Source organism: Anser cygnoides, chromosome 5 (genome assembly GCF_040182565.1).
Source record: "Anser cygnoides isolate HZ-2024a breed goose chromosome 5, Taihu_goose_T2T_genome, whole genome shotgun sequence".
Lineage (NCBI taxonomy): Eukaryota > Metazoa > Chordata > Aves > Anseriformes > Anatidae > Anser > Anser cygnoides.
In genome coordinates, this window is record NC_089877.1 from 13,182,857 (window position 1) to 13,203,185 (window position 20,329).

A 20,329-nucleotide genomic window follows, 5' to 3' on the forward strand; every position below is an offset into this window, starting at 1 on the left:
ACTGCTTCCGAAATGCCAAGGAGATGGGATTATCATGCTTAGTAGATGGTTTATGTGTTTGGAGTTATAAACAGTGGTTTAAGTTCAATAAAAGAAAATAGTAATAAAAAAAAAATTGCAAATTCACATACTCAAGTGCTGAGAAGAGCTCCTGGCTGCTAATCAGAGATAGATGGCTGTGGTATGACCCAGCTCCTCATCTGTTTCCTTCTCAGATGATGTGGCTCTGCAGCAGTAACGTGATTCTAAGCCACATGAGGTGGTTTCTAGCATTTAAAAAAGGTTGTTAGTACCAGCCAATAAAGCACTGGTTCATTTGCATTTAGGACATGGTATATAGCTCTGATCAGTCACACTCAGAAAAGGCCGAGTCTCTCAAAAGATCAAGGAAAGAAAAGAACTTAGCGTGATTATGCTAAAGTTGAGCTTGCCTTCTTGAAGGAGAATGAAAGAGAATTTGGCAAGCGAAGCCTAGAAAGAAATAACAATAGTCTTTGCTGAGTGTTAGAGAGTATATGGGAGAGAGAAATAATACGAAATAACTGCATCTAAGGGATAAATCTAGTAACAAAACGAGTTTGAAAATCAGTCTAGTCTTGAAAAAATAGTAGCAGGGAGAAACTCAGGGGTTCAAGATGGTCTTTGGTACAATTATGTAGTAGGACTCTGTAAGATGATAAAGTTGATCCCAGAGGTAAAGCTTAAAGACGTGCATCTGAGATTTTTCAGTTCTAGAATAATAGAAATTTCGGAGAAGGATAGCACAGCTGAGAAAAGATTTGGTTGTTGTTTGTCATAATGTTTACAATTTTACATATTCTGTTCTTCAGGGCTTGTACTGGTAGCCTGCAGGGAACAGGAGAGAATATTTATTTATTTATTTGTTTATTTCTTCTTGGTGCATAGTTTACATTTGGGTGCTTTATCCATCTTTTTTCTGAAGCAGAGGCAATTTGCCACTGACCAAAGGGATTTTGAGTTGAGGTGTCTGGTTCTTCCTGTAGTAGTGGGAAAACAGTTCAGGCCCGGCATGGGGGTCTAGTGTCTGCATTCAAATTCAAATGAGTTTGCCCCCGTAGGATGGAGGAGGGAGGACAGAAGTGTTTTTTTTTTTTTTTTCTCTCCTTTCTATTCATGAGGTGATGAGAATGTTTTCATTTAACACATTCTGTGATTGCAGGGACCTATGGTGTAGCTGGCATCCTTGAATTCTGTTCTCTGAATTTGAATGCTGTTGTGCATTCAAATTTTGTGTGTTTTTAAAATTCATTCAAAGTACATGAAAAGTATTGAAAAGGTGTTTTGGACTTTGTTTTGAATAGGTCCCTGTAATGCAAGAAATTGGATTAAGCTTAGTATTGGACCTCTTATAAGGATATATTTTTATAAATAAATTCATTTTAATAAAAATAAAAGGTAGCAAGTACGTACAATGTACCCAGTAATTTGAAGTCAGAATCAGGCACATAACCAAAGTTTTCCTATGGTGAGGTCACTTCATGCCCTTTATCATCAAAAAGATGTGCAGGGGGTAGGGGCAGACCTGTCTGGAAGGCACCTCTGTCCAATTAATCTAGTGATGTTTGTAAATTTTGCCAAGGTGATTGAACAGTAGATGCAAAAATTTTTTAAATAGTTGTGGGTATTTATAAAGATCAGTTTTCAAGGATGTATTAATAATATCAGGTTGGCAAATTGTAAGCTTCTGGGTAGCTGTTAACTTTTGAATGACAGAATAGGCTGGCTATTTTTTTCCACAGTTTCCTAGCGAAATCTGGGAGCAGGTAGTCCCTTTACATTAGTTAGGATGATCTTAAATATAGGGTTTAATTTTTTTCCTCTTAGTAATAGATTTATTGATAGAGAAAAGATTACTCATCTTCTACACCTCGACTTTAGTACAACATTTGTTACTTTGCAACTTACTCTGAGCAGGTTATGGACTACAAAAACATTCTACAACCAGTGCATAGGTGGTTGCAAAACAGTGCGCAAAACTTGAGTTAAAATGTTATTGCCGTACAGATAGAATCTGTTAAGTGGAGCTGGGCTGCACAGCTTCATGTTAAACCGACTCAGTATATTTCACTGTTTTGTAGTGTTTTTGGAGTTACTCACATTGTGGAAAAATTTGCTTGGAGCAGAGGTATAAAATACATTGAAACTTCTTTTTTTTTGTTTCCTTGCAACATTTGTCAAGAACTTTTAAGTAGCTACTTTAAGCTGATTTGTATGTCTGTATGGAAAAAAGATGGAAATATATACATTCTTTCTTCTTATTGTTCTGGTCTGTTTTTATCTTTTTTAGTATATCACAGCTGACAATTTTGTGGAGCTTTTTGTAGGGTGTGGTGAAGTGCCCAGCCTAGTATGACTCTGGCCTTTTGGTGGACTGCCTGTAGTTCCATTGCTTATAGACGCATCAACTTGTAAATTTACTAGTAATTCTTTTCATTACATGAGCTTTTAACATTGCCACTTTGTTTACTATGAGTCAATCTGCTTAAATCTATTTTTCCGTATGTGTGGCTTATGTAGTATGCTGCTTTGTGCTTGGTATTGGAGTTGCGAATATGGACTTGTAAGAAGATACAGCCTAATGCCTCATGAAACTAGTACTAACCATCATTCTGGGCTGTGCTCTAATGGCTCCCCTACAGGGGCAGCTCTTGGAACAGGTGGGCTCCATACTCAGTTTTTCTTGGCTTGCCAACTGCCCTCTAGCCAATAGCTTCAATTCTCCATTGTTGTGACACAGGCAGTGTAACTGATTTGATGAGAGGTGCAATAAAAGAACTAGTTTAGTTTTACTGGAAAGCTAAAATCCTGTTGTTACTGCTTGTATGTGGGGTAACTGTTGTGTTTTTGCTTTGGATTTCTGAGATTCTTTATCATGGGAAAAGCTGTACATTTTTATTGAGTGCCACCTTAGCTGAAGTATACTGGAACTATCAATCTCAAATGGAAATGAAAATAGGCCATCTCACTGTTTCCCCCAGGCATTCAATTTTTGGAAGTTCATGGGCTCTGACATTGTAGGTGCAGATTATTTTAAATAATTTATTGCATGAATGAAAAAAATACAGAATTCAGCCCTTTCTTTCTTTTTGATTTTTTTTATCACTGTTGCTGCTTGAGATTTTTAGAGTTGCCAGTTCAACTTGTTCATTTGACAGTACCATTGCTGAACTTCTTTTAGAAATATAAAATCACTTAATCTCATTTTTGATTGAAAGTTATTAATTTGGCAGAGTCCTCATTGCAGTAAAATACAGTTATCAGAAGCACTTATCGTTTTCTCTTCACTCCTATTCCTAGCACTATTGTTAGTCTAATTGGTTTCCTATTTATTTTTCTTTTTGCTAACTTCCGCAATTTTGTTCCCTTCCTTGAAGTTAAGTTCATAAATTAGCTTTTTCCATATCCAATTTACGCTATCTCAAAGTCCTCTATTTGCAGCTTTTGATTGCTTTTTCTATTAAATGGCCAGCAATCGACACCTCGTTCAGTGGTATACAACTGTTCTGGAGTAGCGAGACTACCATGATGTAGTAACTCCATGCCTTGATAACCCAAAACTAAGATTTTATTTAAAATATATTGTGTTATTTTGTACAGTCTGTGTGTATTATGTATGAACATAAGTACGTAGTACAGAACAGCTTAGTTTTCTTACATGTGGTTTAAAGGTAGAGCCTATTTTTTTTCCCTGTAGCAAGTGTTTGAGTAGTTTCCTATTTTAGTTTCTGGCATCTGGCACTGGGTTTTAGGATCTTGGTTGTATATTTTTTCGCATTTTTTTTTCTTTTAAAGCCTGTCTATATATATCCTAAGAATTACTCCACTGTTGTTTTTTTTTCCCCTCTCACTTCCTGAATTTGTTTCCCAGCCGCATTGAAGGCCTATACTTAACCTTTGTTTTTTTTGGCAACTGTGCAGGCAGTTGCTATTTTGTTGAACCACAATATAAAATGTTGTTGTTCATGTGTATTAATTTCTGTTTTCATAAGAGTCGTGCTATGTGTCAGTTGTCTAATCACAAATCATGTAAAACTGAGCAGTTTTTTAAATAAGAATGTTTACATGCATCTCTTGAATACTGCATGTAGCAGACAAAGGATGAAAACACAGATTAAAAACTAATGGTCTTCTTTTCCTCTTCTATTTTCAGAGAATTAAGTAGGCTTCAAAATGAAAGTGAGGAAGAAGAGTCCCTGAAAGTATCAATTTGAACAAAAATTGTTGCTGGTAGGTAAGTACTTCTTTCTCTTTGTAGTTGCTGCCACTGAGACAATAGCTAGATGTGAAGAAATTAGATGAAAAGCTGTGCTACTTAAGTAACAACTGAAAACTACCCTTCTGATTGTAAATGCATGTCAGTTGGAAGAAACAAACTTTTCAATTGAGAGGTCAGGTCCGTTGCTAGATGTTTTGTTGATCCAGTTTATGAAGAATGCGTTTTTTTTAATGTCAGATTATTGACTAAACTGGATCAATCAGACACGTTTCACATTCCTTTTCTCACAGCACCCATTTTTCTCCCTCTTCCTCTCTTCCTATCCCCTCTGAAAAGTGAAATTCTTCGATAGATGCATTATGTATCCTCTGCCTTATGTGTAAAGCCCTTATTTGGCAGTATTCTTGGGCCCTTTCATCTTTATCAGACTTGCAGATATTACATGCATTTCTCATAGATAAGCAGTACTTCCGTAGAAGGGAGGCACATGCATGATTCTCTCAGGTTTCTCTGTGGGAACTGTGAGCAACTAGGCCACTGTGGCTGGAAACCGTCGTGGGATATTTCTCTGGGATATTCTAAATCCAGTGCTAGATTATCTCAAACGGTGACGTATTCAAAACTTAATATTACATATCCATATGCTTTTAAAAGTCTATGCAGGGGCTATAATATTAATTTAAATAGATACATAATGAAAAATAAATCTTAAAATAGTAACTCTTCTTTCTGAAAATTGACTAGAGAGTGAAGTAAACTTCACTGAAATGTGAACTGAGTTGTGAACTTAGAACCCAAGCATGTTATGACATTCTTTTTTGATGCAACTGTAGAAAAGACTGCTGTGATCAGTATCATTAATATTGTGAATTATGGTAAGGATAAAGTTGTGAAAGTTTCTTGACCTTTCAAAATTAAACAAATTAGACAACTAGTTCAAAGCAAATTTGTTGCAGATGAGATGCTTTTACTGTTCATCCAACTTCAGTAATGATTGTGAATTAATCTGAAGACAGCTAAAGTACTTTGAATTATGGTCTATTTATACAGTCATAACTCTTGAAGTACTTTGATAGCTTAAGAATTTAATGGATGGTTTAAAAAAAAAAAAAAAAAAAAAGACAAATAGTTCTGAAGATCTCATAGCCGGGACAGAACAAAGAGTATGGAGGTAGCTTTCCAAGCACACAGTTAGGTTTCCTGAAACTGGGTTAGCCATTGTCAGTGCTGTTGCTGAAAGACATTGTTTCCATTTCCTGAGCCCAGCTCTTGCTTCATTTTGCTCAGTCTCTGACTCCTGCTTGTGAACTGATTTATCTCACGAACCCAGCAAAAAGGTGACTTTTTTTTTTTCTTGCTTAGTGAGTTGGATCAGCTCAAATAAGAGTTCAGAAAGTGTTAAAATGGTGAAAAGGAAGAAATGAGAACGTGCAGGTAGGAGCAATGAGCGTGGGAGCATAACCTGACCCTTTAGGCAGCAGCAAGTTAGTAGATTTGTCCAGCAGTTTGTGGTAAGGCTGTATCAAAGTCACTAGATCAGAAATAGCCGATTTTACTTTTGAGTAGAACAGATACAGCCACTGTGATGGCATTAGATTAGAACTGAGTAATATCGCCAGATCTTTCCCAGTCCTTGCTGTTGGTAGGAGTGATCTGTCAGTACTGAATAGAAACAATGATACATGGGGAATATAATTTTTAAAAACTCTTAGTGGATAACTGGAAAAGCATTAATGCGCTCGTTCTCCCTCCCTCCCTTCCTCAGCCCGCTGATCCCCCCAAAAACATAAGTGAAATATCTATCTGTGTGTTCTAGGCCCTGGAAATGAATGACAAATAAGTACCAACTTGCATGAGCCTTGCAAACCTCATTTCTTGTCAGGATTGGCTGGTCCCTTGTACACAATGTTGTATAATTTCATAACACAGCAATTGGTCTATATCTTGGTTTACAGCTTTTTGTGTTCCTGTATGGCTTTTTATTCAGCTTTTTTCTTTTTTTTTTTTAGCTGAAACATTTTCATGTAAGGGTCTAAGTAACTTTTGATCTTTAATGCACCTAATTGCAAATGTATATATTCCAGATCTTACACACTAATTGCGAATTTGGTGGGATTAGAGAAGTTATCCTAGTGGATGCTATTTGGCTATAATTTAATATGTCCATAGTGCCTGAAAGATAACATTTCAAATATAATTGGTAATATGACTGGTTGAACAATTATAACATTTTCCTGCCAAATGTCTGTCTGTCTGTCACAAACCTACATATGTATGTAGCATATGGTCTTCATTTGGATCTAACATACAGAGGAAAACTTGTATCAACATGAGAACTGAACTTATTTTTGTGATAGCATATTTGGATCTACCTTCTGAGCCCATTCCAAATTCTTTATTCTGTAAAACCTTCCCAATGACCTGTTCTTTGTGACTTCGTTTTGGTAGTTGTCAGCTAGAAAAGTGGAAGAAGATAAAAATGCTCCTGTCAGATGTGGACAAATGGCAAGGTTACATCCACAATATAAAAATATTCTGTAGTTAGTTTGGCTTTCTTTATTTTTAAAGAAAGATGTAATCATACTATCCTGATAATTCTGTACTTCATTGTGTCTATATTTTTATGTACTTCATTGTGTCTATATTTTTATTATTAAATGGTGGCTAATAAACTCTTTGGAAACTGGTAGAACCCTGTTAACTTAAAAAGGTCTTCATTTAATTGTTTTTGCTCTTCAGTCATGGCTTTTTTTTTTTTTTATTTGGTGTCCTGTTTTGTAGAGGTGTACAAATAACCTAGTTCTAAAGGGAAGGAGAAAAATGAAATGCCTCGCTGCTTACAGGGTGATTGCTTTGAAATGGATCCCAATGATACTAACTTCTAATCAGACTGATCTTTCCTGAAGATATTTGTTGTAATTCATGCTAACTGTATTAAAATTGCTTAATGAATCCAAAAAAAATGTCGGTAAACAGGGAACTTTCACACCCTCAGGAAGGTTTCTTAAAGGCTGCCTAGTGTGTGTGGGTTCTTTGTCATTGTCTTTTTTAGCTCTTGGGGAGAATGTATGGCTCAAAATAAATCTATAAAAGTTGTAGGTTCAATAATAGGAAGAGATCACTGTTAAATTGCTTGGTAAGCTGGGCTTATTTGAAGAACTTGTATTTGGATAGAATCAGATGTGTGGTCCCAAGCCTAGAGACTAACACTGTAGATTGCATTTACAGATTAGAGACAATATTTTGGAATAAAACAACAGTAGGATGGATGGGAGGGGAGGTGATATTGCTGTGTAGAATATTAATGGACTGTTCTGGGCATGTTATGGTAAGGTCTGAGGTCTAGTCTTCAGAAGTAATTGTAGAAAGTAGGAAGGGGTTTAGAAAAGAGCTATGAGTCATTCAAAGTCTGGGAAAGTATATCTCATTTCGGAGATTTAATACGCTTATTCTAGTATTCTAGTTACCAACCATAGACCAAATATTTGATCAATTTATCTGGGAATCTGTCATTCTCATTTAACGTGGATGAATCAGATGGAACGTATGTAGTGAAATACATGCCTTACCTCGGACAAAATGCATGGTTCTGATGCAAAAATTGAGTTTCAATGTTTATTGGATTTCAGTGATCAGTCTGTGGGATGTCAAGTTATGCTGGAGACAGAATGAATACATTCTGAATAAACAATACCTTCCCCTGCCCTGCAAGCTTTTTAAATTAACCCTAACAATACCTAGTTCAACGTGAATTCCAGAAAGCATTGTGACTGGAGCAATTAGCCTTCATTCATACTGTATAAAAATATGTGTAAAAGTGGCTGAGCTTTAAATAGGCTTTTTATTAGAAACATATTCTTGATATTTTTTAGACCAATTTATTGAAGTAGGAAGAAAATCTGTATGCATGTTTGTAGCAAAGCTCCCAGTTCAACATTTTGATCTTAATAATACACTTAACGGTAACTTTGCCTATCTCAGTTTCAGTACTCAGCTCTTGATGATAAAGATGAATTTTGTATAAAAATAAACTTCTTGCAAATGAAAAAGTCTGCTACTAACTTTTTTCCTGCTACAGGCCTTATGCTTCAGTCTGTGTAATGTAAACTGCACAGATCTTTTCAGCATGCATGAATGGTAGAATCATGTTGGTTGCAAGGGAATTTCTCTTAGTCCAGCCCCTCAATTGCAGTTCCAGTTAGAGTGGCTTGCTCAAGGTCCAGTCCTGTCTGGACAAGAATGCAGATTCCACAACATAAGTTTGTGATTGTCACAAAAACTGTGATGACAGTTTCATACTATCTCTGTTTGGAATCTATTAGAAACATTATTTCCTTGTGAGCAGCTGTCTATTTCTTTTAAGACTGAGAAGAGGGTACCAAAGTAACATCAGTGAAAATAAATTCACTGAACTGAGACATGCCAGAGCATACAGACCCTTAGAGAAAGCAAGGAGACTTTGAATACCATCACGAAGCCTGACAAATGGATGAAGGGAGTTCAGGGAGGTAGTTTGTTGCTTTTCTGTTCTTGCAGAAGCCTGATGTTCTCTCTTGCCTTCAGCTTCTGGTTGCAGCTCTGAGTATGTGATAAGAAAAGGAAACAAAAGAATTAGCTCTCAAAGTATCTTAAAAACCTGGTTGGCCATAAAAAGCCCATGAAACAGCTCATAAGCTATTGTGTTCTGGCAACAAGATAGAATTTCTGTTTTTGTATTACCAAAATGGTTAATTGTGAACATAAATATATTGAAACCAATACCATAAAATACAATACATGGGAGATTTGAAATACTCTGTGAAAGCAAAATAGTAATTAGTTGGCCAAACTAACTGATTTTTAAGCCAGATTTGGAAAGTAAACTGGCAATATGAATAATAGAAAGACAATTCTTGTTTTTCTTTTTTGTGCTGTTTCAGAAAAGTTTTGAGCAGGTGCCTTTTCCATGCCATGATTGCCCTCAAAATCATACAGCAGCTGTAATCACCCCTGCCTCTAAAATTTTGGCAACCATTAGTGTGCTATTCCTACACTTGTATCTTCAGCAACTCAACAGTTCACCCTGCAGCCTTTTTGTAGCTGCAAGCTGTGCTAACTGTGTACAGTTCTCTTGAGACCGATGGCAAACCACTCCTGGAACAAACTGATCTAATTCAAATAGATTCTCTTAGGAAAAATGTAATGGTATTTGTCTTTTTTTTTTTTTTTTTCCTTTTCCCCCCCTTTCTTGTTTAATGTGGTGAATGAAATAAATTTGTGCTTTCCATCAGTGGCCTTTGGCTGAGGTATCACTTGCCTGAAAGAAGGGTTTTGGTTAGGAAAAAAGGAAGAAATAGCTTAGGAAATGATTTTCTGTGCTTCTCTGTTGGTACAAAGGCTGCTCAGCAAGCAGAGATGAGGTATGATGCCTTAAGAGGCAGTGCAACAGGACTATGTATAGTAGACCATCCACTTGGGAAGAAAAAAAGGAAGAAGGATTGTCACTGACTATGGAGATGGAAATGGGACCTTATTTTATTGCTGAGGGAATGAGTGTGTTACAAAATATTGCAAAGCAATCCCATTACAGTTCTCAGCACCATGTTCCACTCTGTCAACTGCTTATCAACATAGCTTTACCCTTACCAAATTCAGCTTACTACTGGGAACATTTTACCCTTAGTCACATGTTCTATGTAAAATACAATGTGTAACAGAAATATTAATTTCTGTGAAACCCATCCTCCTCTCAAGGCATTACCAGCTTTCAACTAAATGCATATTCAAAGGTCATGCTTCATCTTTGTATGCAGTAGTTGTATCACTCCTTTCTTCTCCTTAGACACTATAGAATTTCACCTATCAGACTAAAGGTAGAATATTTCAGAACAAATGTTTACATTGCAATTATGCCATTGAATATATGCTTTTCCAGGAAAAATGCTACTTGGTTTTCAGGAAGTCCTATTTTTAAGATGCATTCTGCACTTTTCTGCCCGACCATGTTAATATTAATGATATTCCTTTTTTTTTAACCATAGAGAAGTCCCCCTTTTTCTTCTATCTTTAAGATTGGCTTAGGAAAGCAGAACTGGTATATGTCTCTTCAGTCATGATCTATCCCATTTTAGAAGTCTGTTGCCTTAAAACGTTCTTTCTCCTTCATGTTATTGCAGGAATTGCATGAATTGCAGTGCTGCACAGGATGTCACATATTTTATGGCTCTTTATATGTGGGGATAGCTATTGACTTCGCATTTTCCATACCAAATTGATTATTTGGTGGCTGACAGTAGTCTGGGATTGCAAACTTCCAGAGGGCGATCGTCCCATTTTTCCCTTTTGTCAAATGACTTTGTCACTGGTGTTACGTGGCAGTTGTATTTGTCATGAATGTAAACTTCTCTGTCAGAAGGATGTGAGGCGATTGCTCATTGTCCTATAACTGTAACAGTGAATGATCTTATAACTAGGTGCTTTTTTTTTTCACAGGCCCAAAAGCACCACTCAGCACTGTGCAGCTGGCCCATGAATGCTTGCAGCAGTTGGTGATTTTTATGCACCATCTGTATCATGCATCCTTTCTCCTTGATTATCTTGTCTTCATTTCGGCATGATTTGGTAGTTATTGAAGTCAAGTAAATATGGAAAAATTATGTAAGCTATTGTTATGTGTACATAACACTCATCTCAGAAGGATTTGTGTACTGAGAAGGAAGACAAAATGAAAACTCCACATGTTTTAAAAGCTCACACTAAAAATCAATGAATAGAATTGTGGGAACTTTGAGTTTTCATAATTTCCTTAATGCTGTGATTAGTACCCTACAGAGCATTGTAAAACCATCTATTAATCGTATCTTAGGCAGTGATAAAGATGGCTCCGCAATATTACCTGTATTGCGCATCTCTCTTGATGCAAGATTTTGTGAACAGGAGCTGGAACAGTGGCAAAAACAAGTGTGTGTGCCGTCATGTGTCACTAGTAGCAGCAGTATGGCAACTGATACTTTTTCTAGTGTAGCAATACTATGAAACTTTTTCTAGTGTAGCAATACTATTAGAATAGGATCTTTATGGTGTTTGTATTTCTCTATTACTAAACCATTTCTATTTTAAATTAACATCCAGATTACAGATACTTACACTAATTTTGTCCCACTGGTTTCATTCAAGCAATTCTATTTTTCTTTGTCTGCTGCTTTCCATATTTTCTTACCATTTTATAGCATTGTTTCCTGTTTTTCCTAAGATATTCCAGAAAAATAATTTGTGTACTTGCAATCTCTGATTTTTAATTCATAATCGTTGCTGTTAACTAGTAGATAATTCTCAACTGTATTGTGTTATGAAATGATTTGTATGTGAATGTATTACCAAGCTTTGTAGGAGGGGAAAAGTTAATGCTGATACTTCTGAAATTATTTTTGCAAAAACTGAAAATTGAACAGTCATTCTACATCAGTGCTTTGTAATACCTTTGACACAATACATTTCTGAAAACTGCTTCTGTTCTGGAACGTACACTTTGAATCAAAAGAAATAGCATGCATGTATACTCCGAACACACTACAGAATCAATGCTACAGAACTATTCAATTGATTCCTGCATTTTTCAACTAGTAGCTTATATTCTTTTAGTTTTTTATTCTTTATTCTTTGCTTGCTCAGTACAATAGCAGTGTTCTAGGGAATGTCACTAGGATGTGCCCAGTGTAAAATAATCTCTGAGTTTGCTCTGAGCAGCATTCATATTGGAGTTCATTATTATTTTGGTGCTTCACTGTAGCAGGGACCATAGCATAAAAGCAAGGCCAAGAAAACAGAAAACTCAAGCTCTGCTCACAAAATTACTGGAATGCAATTCATGCATTCTGATGGCTTCAGGGAGTATCTTAATAACATACGTACTCCCACCCCCTCACTCTGCTTGTGTTTCTTCCACATGCCTTTTGGAGCAATGATCTCTCAGGCTTGAGCTCTATAAATCCCTCAGATTTTTTTTTCTCCATTTGCCTTCTTTTGAAGGATTGCTCATTGCCTACATTTCACTCTTTTGTTTGCATTTACTCATTCATAATTTAGTAATTGGTTGTAAACAAATCATCTGGAGATGGAGTCGATGACAGAGAGAATGAGACAGTTTCCTGATGCATGCCAAGTACAATCGTTAGGTTCTGTACGAATTTCTGAAATCCGTAGATCTTCTCTACCCCTGTGTGTGCTGAGACTCAAAACAGGCTACAAAGAGGCATCAGAAGACTTAACTACTGGTAATTTAAACAGAATGTTGTTAGAAATTATTACTTCCATGCAGGTATGTGCTGTCCAAATCCACTTTTCCTGTACTCTTACCAAGTCATTGCCAGATACGTTTCTCTGCTATTTCTTTAGTGACTTTGCAAGCAAGTATGCGCCCACATAGAATCACAAAATGGTTTAGATTGGAAGGGACCTTGAAGATCATCTAATTCCACCCCCTGCTTCCAAAGACAGGGACACCTCCCACCATACAATGTTGCCCAAAGCCCCATCCAACCTGACCTTAAATACTTCCTGGGGTGCGGCATCTACAACTTCTCTGGGCAACTTGTGCCAGCGCCTCACCACTCTCACAGTAAATAATTTATTCTGAATATCTCATTTAGATCTACCTTTTTTATTTTAAAATCATTACTCCTTGTCCTATCACTGCACTCCCTGATAAAAAGCCCATCTCCAGCTTTCTTGTAGGTGCCTTTTAGGTATTGGAAGGCTGGTTTAAGGTCTCCCTGGAGCCTTCTTTTCTGTTGGGGCTGGGTGCTCCAGCCTTCTGATCATCCTCATAGCCCTCCTCTGGACTCGTTCTAACAGATTCATGTGCTTCTTGTGCTGGGGGCCCCAGAGCTGAATGCAGTGCTCCAGGTAGGGTCTCATGAGAGCAGAGCAGAGGGGGAGAGTCACCTCCCTCGACCTACTGGCCATGCTTCTTTTGATGCAGCCCAGGATATGGGTGGCTTTCTTGGTTGCAAGAGCACATTGCCCGCCCACATTGAGCTTCTCACCAACCAGCACCCCCAAGTCCTTCTCCTCAGGGCTGCTCTCAATCCATTCTCTGCCCAGCCTGTATTTGTGCTTGGGATTGCCCCAGCCCTCATGCATACAATAATTTTTGCATTTTGAATCCGTATTCTTTTTAGCAGCCAGAGTATAAACAAATGCTTTATCCTTTTTTTTTTTTCTGTACACACCTACAGTATTTTTTCAAAAATGCATTTTTATTATGTTACTCTGCTTAACGCTGTAACTCCTTTTGATTTTGGTCTAATTCCTGGCCTGTTATGATGAGTAATCAAGTGTCTCATTCATCTAGAAAGATTGCTGTATTTATGAATTGATTATCTTCCTTCAGCAGCTCAATTGCTCAATGTGATTGCTTGCTGAGGAGCTGAGGATTCCTCAAAGCAAGAGGAATTATGCCACTTTTTTCCTCCTCTTCCTCTGGAGCAGTTTGTAGAGTCAAATTTTGGAGAGTGTACTATGTGTTGCTTTTTTTTTTTTTTCTCATGTCATTTGATTGTCCAAATACAGGAATGGATTAGAAAAATATATTATTCCTAAGTAAACAGGGAAGAGGAGTTATCATCTGGTTCTCAGCTTGTTATAAAATCACTAAAAAAAATAATAAAAAAATACCAATTTTGAAAATTCGTTTGGGATCATTTTGGTAGAAGGTATCACAGTACAAAGTGTTTAGGAGAACCTGGTGTTTTTCTTACTTTATTATCAGAATAAATTCACTTTTTTGCCCTATTTCATTTTGTTATTGATAATGGTCTCCTGAACATTTTAAAATCATCTGCATTTATAAAAAAAATCAGAATGGTAATTATGCAAAGAATGTTTTGATTATGATTGATTGTGATGATTTATTGAGTTTCATGCCTTTTTATTATATCCTAATGGTCAGTGGTTTTGATTTATAAAATACCTTTTTTGTCAAGCAGAGGAAAAAAAAAAAAAAAGCTTATGTAAAACTGTTCCAAAGGCCTGTATTGTAAGTGAGAAGGCTTCTTCCACAGAGCTGAAATGATGGCCTACATTATTTTTTGGTAATGTAAGTGCTGCTTTCATAAGATGTAGCCTTATTCTAGTTGGCTATAGTTCTGTACTAGGACCAGATCCTATTCATATGCATTTATGGAATTAAGTTTATTGTATAACTATTGATTATATTGATATCTCTACCAGAAAAATGGAAGATGACAAATTTAACAGAACCTTATTTAAATAAAGAATTCCAAAGCTAGTGTTGGAGGCAAAAGATCTGTAAGATTCATTTCTGTACCAAGAAAATCTGGAGAAACTTTGAAAAAGAGTTATTGCATATATGCTTGAGTGTGTTATATTAGTATATTACCAACATAGACCTGTTCTTATCAATAAACTGTACTTAAATTTTCTATTGTTGGCAAGGCTTTTCAATAATCACTGTTAGAAAAATGAAGGTCTGCTGCAATAAGAGAAACTGTCTTTTTGTGAACTTGTAAATCAAAGGGAACAGAAAAAAATGGAATATATGGTTATTTTTCATAATAAAGCAGTGCACAGATTGATCTTATAATGTTCAAGGAACTGTGCTGAATTATGTGTCATCATTAGAATAAATTATCTGGAAAGCAGAGTGTCTCGTGTTTTTCCAAACAGAATCAGTATAGAAAACCTTAGCATTATATTTGGTTATAAATAATTTTGACATAATGCTTACATTTTGAGTGTCAATGTTTTGTACTCTTCTCTAACATAGAGTAGGAGTGAAGAAAGTTTGCAAGGAGTATGTATTGAGATTTGAGAGGTCTTCCTCTGGTTAGGTAATGAATTAAAAATAAAGAAATAAAATCTGAATGATACTAAATAAACATATGCATATAGTATTTTGTGAAGAATAACACTATTTATGTTACTCAGTACAGTATGTGAAAGCATTTTTTGCATACTATGTGAAAACATTAAAACAAATGACAACTACAGACTACAATGCAAACTACTTTACATTCCATAAACATAAATCTTCACTGGGTAGAAAACAAGCTATCCCTCCCTGGCCCCCTGAGTTGTTCTGTATTTCATTGGTATGTTTTATGTGCACTTAAAACAACCATCACAGTTTTCAGTTTAGTTCAATTTGTTTTGGTTCAGGTTTAACAAAATGTTAAAATACTGCTTCAAGTTCATTTCTGGCTCAAGGAAAAGTAAGATTTTCAGTGACTTTTTAGGAGTTGAATTCAACTCACTTCATTAAAGGCATAATTCAAAACAATGGCTTTAAATGCTCCCTTTTTCTTGGTTATGATCTTAATATGCATTGCTTAAGAAAAACTGTGAAACATTTTGTCTAGCAGTTGTTGCTGTTTATTGCATATATATTTTTTGTGTATTGTAATATGAATATGAAAATGTATTTTTAAAGTCCTTTCCAGATTTTGACAACACGTAAATGTTTTTATATTTATGCATAACTGAGTTTCTTTAAAAACTGAATTCACCAGCTCCACCTCACTATTTTCTAAAAGACTATCTAGTTTTGTTATAAAATTCTCAGTGTTTGAACTCAGGCAAGCCATCATAGGGCCTTCACTATCATTAAACACCTGGTTATCTATGTGGGTGATAATTTAACATCTCACAGATATAACCTACCTTCCTGGGTCCTTTAGAATCCTTGTCATCAAAAAGTTACTTTCCATGTAAGAGTGACATCAATATCATCTAATGCCAGATTTATGAGACCGTTTCTGCCTTAAAATTTTCTGCCTTCTTGTTGCCCCTTGATCCGTGAACCTGGAGCTGGTTGCTGAAGGTCTTCAAAAGTCTCTTTGGTGTTCTTCTCTATCTAAAATCTCCTATTTTAGCAAATTCACCTTCAAAGAACTGAATTAATTTCTGAATATCTCAAGGTAGATGATTGTGTATATCTTTGAGACATTCATGGGAAGCCCCTACCCTCCACTTAGCTTCTGCTGCTATTTAGGTTTTAATTGTAAGTCTGTGTTGTTTTTTTCACATGGGGGTCATAGAATGATTTTGTTTTCTTGATTTAGTGGTGCCTTTTGGTTTTGTGAATAACTCCAGCAATGAGGAAGTCAATCGTTTATCTTCCGCCCATCCTGTGGAGCTGAACTCCAGCACCATCCAGACTCCCCTTTGCCTTTCTAGATCATTCTGTGTTGGGATGTATTGTGCTGGAACAAGTCTGTGACACTGGCACGCAGTTTTTATCTGTGGCAGGCCCTTGGCCAAACTCCTTAGCAGAAGTGTTCCCAGAGCAGGGACTCCGGCAGGAGGTGGCTCAGAACCACGGAGAGCTCTTTGAATACCGGCGTGTGGAATGGTGGGCGTCTCATCCTTCCTGATGCAGTTGCTACAGTGAGGCTGAACGGTTCAGAGATAAAGGAAGTTGAGTGGAATGGCTGACAAAAACGGTGCTGAAAATAGAAATGAGAAGATAATATCTGGTATAAAAGAGTAGGGAGTAGATGAAAGAAGTGTAACTTGCAAGTTCAAGAATTGTGCGATGCAGCTCAAGGACAGCTAAACTTAGGAACAACTGACCATGAAACAGCTAGATCTGTATTACAAAGTGAACAGGGTGTTCACCACAAAGGAAAACACTGCTTTTCTCCCAAATAGTGAGTCCAAGTGCAAGGATTCTAAGAGTTTAATGGCTTTGTAAATAGTATTGTAAACTTGCCTAGGAAATGAGAAAAACACAACTGTAGTTTTTTTCTGCAGGTTTGACCTTTTTTTACAACCATATTTCAGACTCCACATTACAGAATCACAGAACTGAAGGGGTTGGAAGGGACCTCGAAAGATCATCGGGTCCAACCCCCCCCGCCAAAGCAAGTTCCTTAGAGCAGGCTGCCCAGGTAGGCATCCAGAGGGGCCTTGAACATCTCCAGAGAAGGAGACTCCACAACCTCCCTGGGCAGCCTGTAAATTAGTCTCCTTGTTACCAATCTGAAATACTTGAATGGTGTTTCATTAGAATTAACTGTGAGAAAATATACAAATTCAGCTTTTAAGTCCTTCCTTAGAATATGGTATTCATATAGTTTTCATAATTACAGGCTTTATATGACATCAGTCATATTTTTATAACAGTTTATAAAGTAAAATAGCCCTTGTTTAATATTTTTTTTCATATTGGTAAAGTGATTGATATAGACGAATATAAATACAATGATCTTGCATATTAACAACACCCCCATGCTAGCCAATTTATGAATTACTAATAGCTATGTTAAAAACAAAAATGAGAATTCTGATTAATAGTATAACCTTAATGCTTGATATAAACAGAATTAAACAAAAAACTTCACAGGTGCTTTAAACTCAGCAGATTTGAAAGTCCTTTGTGATTTTCCCATAATACGTTACACCAGTTTTGAGAGGAAAAGCTGTTGGCAGCTTTATCTGAGATTTTGACTTGCAACTTTCACAGTCCTGGTTTATTCATAGCCTTGCTGTTGTAGGAAGTTCTTTGAGTGTTTTAGTTCCTTCATTTTTAAATTTAGAAAAAATAGATCACGGATCAGCAATGCACTTAAACATAGTGTGGCCAAGATCAGATGCAGTAAGCAGTCTGGTTTTGGTGGCATGGAGCTCCATGAAAGCTGTGCAGCAGAGTAAATTAGGCAACATGAACCTATATGCTAATACAGATGAATTGCTTCCCATACTTGAATTAACTCATTAGTTACAGATCAGATATCTCTCCTGTCTTTGTGGTGTGTAAGGTTCAGTGTCCTAAAGTAAAAGTTTTCGATCTATAAAAATAAAACAGCGTTTAAAAGAAAAGTGGAGTGCTGAGGGGAATTTTTACACATTAAGATACATATATTGTGGCATGATGGAATTAAATTTAAGGCAAATACTCCTTTATCATATGGCAGTATTAGTATTTCAACAGTCTTCAACATTTTTTTTCTAATAAAAACATGGTAGAAAACAGTCTTAAATTAGAAGATGGTGATACAAAGTGAATCTATAATATTTCAATAATGATCACTGCAGATATTTTCTGTCTGATGTGGTTAACTCAGAATTGTTTTCTAGTGTTTCTTTTACTTTGTTGTCAAATCACCCAATCTCCAAGTCTCCTGAGTGTAGCAAGGAAGGCATTTAGCTCAGTTCTGTGACTCCTTTTCAAGTTTCTGAGTATGGTATAGCCTTCCCTACACCAGGAGTTTGAAAAACCTCCTGGTTGCAAATAGCACTCGTTTTCTTGTGGCTGCCAAGTGTCATGCAGTTTCGCATAACAATTACAAACTCAGTAGCTTTCTTATCTGTCTGTTTTTCAGCTTGATTTATAAACATCCAGCTGAGTTGTGAACAGGCTGCTGCTAAGTTTCTTGTTTATTAGATGTTGCATATTGCTTTGATGCCAGCCAAAGAAGAAATATCCTATCTCTGATCTTGCTTCTGATGTTTGCAGCCATTAAGGAATGGTGTGGGGAAGCTGGTGGCAGAGAAGCATTTTAAAGTTGGTTTAGCACCAAAAGAATGGAAGGATCAAATACTAGCTAAAGGATGTCCATTCCTGCCCTTGCCACTTTGTTCCTTACCCAAGGTATTGAGATTATACTGGCATTTGGCAGCTGTGCTGCCCCCCAAGCAACATCAGTATCCCTCACCATTATCTCCAGTTTCTGCCTCTGGCAAATATCCATTCCTGATTGTGCCTTTGGAGAAAAAAAATCAAAAGTTAGGCCATTGTGGCTAAAAGTTGTCTGAAAGATTATCAAGCTCAGTAAGCATTTGTGAGTACATTTTAACTGGCTAGAGTGCCTTGCAATCCACTCTTCTGAGAAGTGATAGCGAATGTGTAGCTTACATGCAGTTTAAATGCAACCTGCATTTTTGAATCACATTGTAACCAGTAGTCGGTCATGCTGACATAGAGGCTGTGAGTTAATATAAATTCTCAGCTGCTGGAAGAAGTCAACCAGCAGCATATTGCATTGATCAAATGTTCCACTGAGTCTTGTTCTGATCTCTTCATCTCTTCAAAATACATGGCATAGTAGGTGGCTATTGACCATGTTAAGATTTGGTATGCAGCTTGGTAGGCTAAGAAGACTGGCCTTCTTTGCTCTCGACTTCTACTGATCTCCAGTGGTGTTTTACACAACTGTGGGTATTAAATTCTGTGCTCTGTTAAGAACATACTAAGTTCTAAGTTCTGTAAAGAAAGGGATGGGCTGTTTCTGTTCATCGATTCTTACCTGACTAGTGCAAGCCAGAAAACTCAATTCTTTTCAAACTTTTGAGTGATTACTATATATTTGTAAACGTTTTTGAAGCGTCATTTTAAATGGAATGAGTGACAGAGAATCCATTATCTCATTACGTTATCCGTTTCAATAGTTAATTCCTTTAGCTGTTATACATTTACAGATGTAGACCGTCCTTTCCCCTGTCTCATAAGCTTAATTTATCTAGGTTAAACTCCTAGACCTTGGATTTTGTTAGGCCTTTGTTTGCAAATGCAAGAAGCAATCCATCGTCAGAAATCCTTTCATTTTTAATGTAAGTTATGGTGTCCTGCTAACTTTCATTTCTTTTACTATATTGTTTCCTCAGACTTAACACTCATTCTTCCTATTCTCTTTTGGAATGAGGTTTTTGCAAGGGCTATTAGTAGATTATTAACTTATTACTGTGGAGGAAGATCATGCTTGATGTTTCAAATTTTTATAATTCATTCTTGGCCATGACTGCTAGATTAGGGTTGTATAGTATTAATTCAGTAAGCAAACAGGAATAAATAAACCTCCCCTCTTACGTAATTGTCCTGTTCATTTACTAAGATGACTATATCTTACAGAGACATTTGGTTAGTTCATGTAAGACAATTTTTAACCTTGTTGTGTTTCTGGTTAATGTATTATTTTAATAGTTAAAAGGAATTGTAAAACTGAAGACTGTTTTATCCATTGCTTATTAAAATGAGTCTATATATATAATTTCCATGGAGAAGCATATTGTTCCTGTAGATTACTCTCCTCTCTTTCTAAAAGAAAAATCTCCAGTTGCTTTTTGTCTAAGTGTTTGACAGAGAACCTTGAGAGT

The 20,329-nt window shown here is 36.4% G+C and overlaps 1 protein-coding gene across 4 annotated transcripts in view; it reads left to right on the plus strand.

The window, feature by feature from the left end:
• FUT8 (fucosyltransferase 8) overlaps positions 1-20,329 on the plus strand; it is a 110,581-nt gene that overhangs the window by 32,615 nt on the left and 57,637 nt on the right. For 2 of the 4 annotated variants that reach the window (XM_013193658.3, XM_066997656.1), the window contains one exon: positions 4,172-4,252. The gene's annotated coding sequence lies outside the window, so the exon portion shown is untranslated. The remainder of the gene's footprint in view (positions 1-4,171; positions 4,253-20,329) is intronic. The other 2 variants (XM_048057098.2, XM_066997657.1) reach the window with 1 other exon arrangement.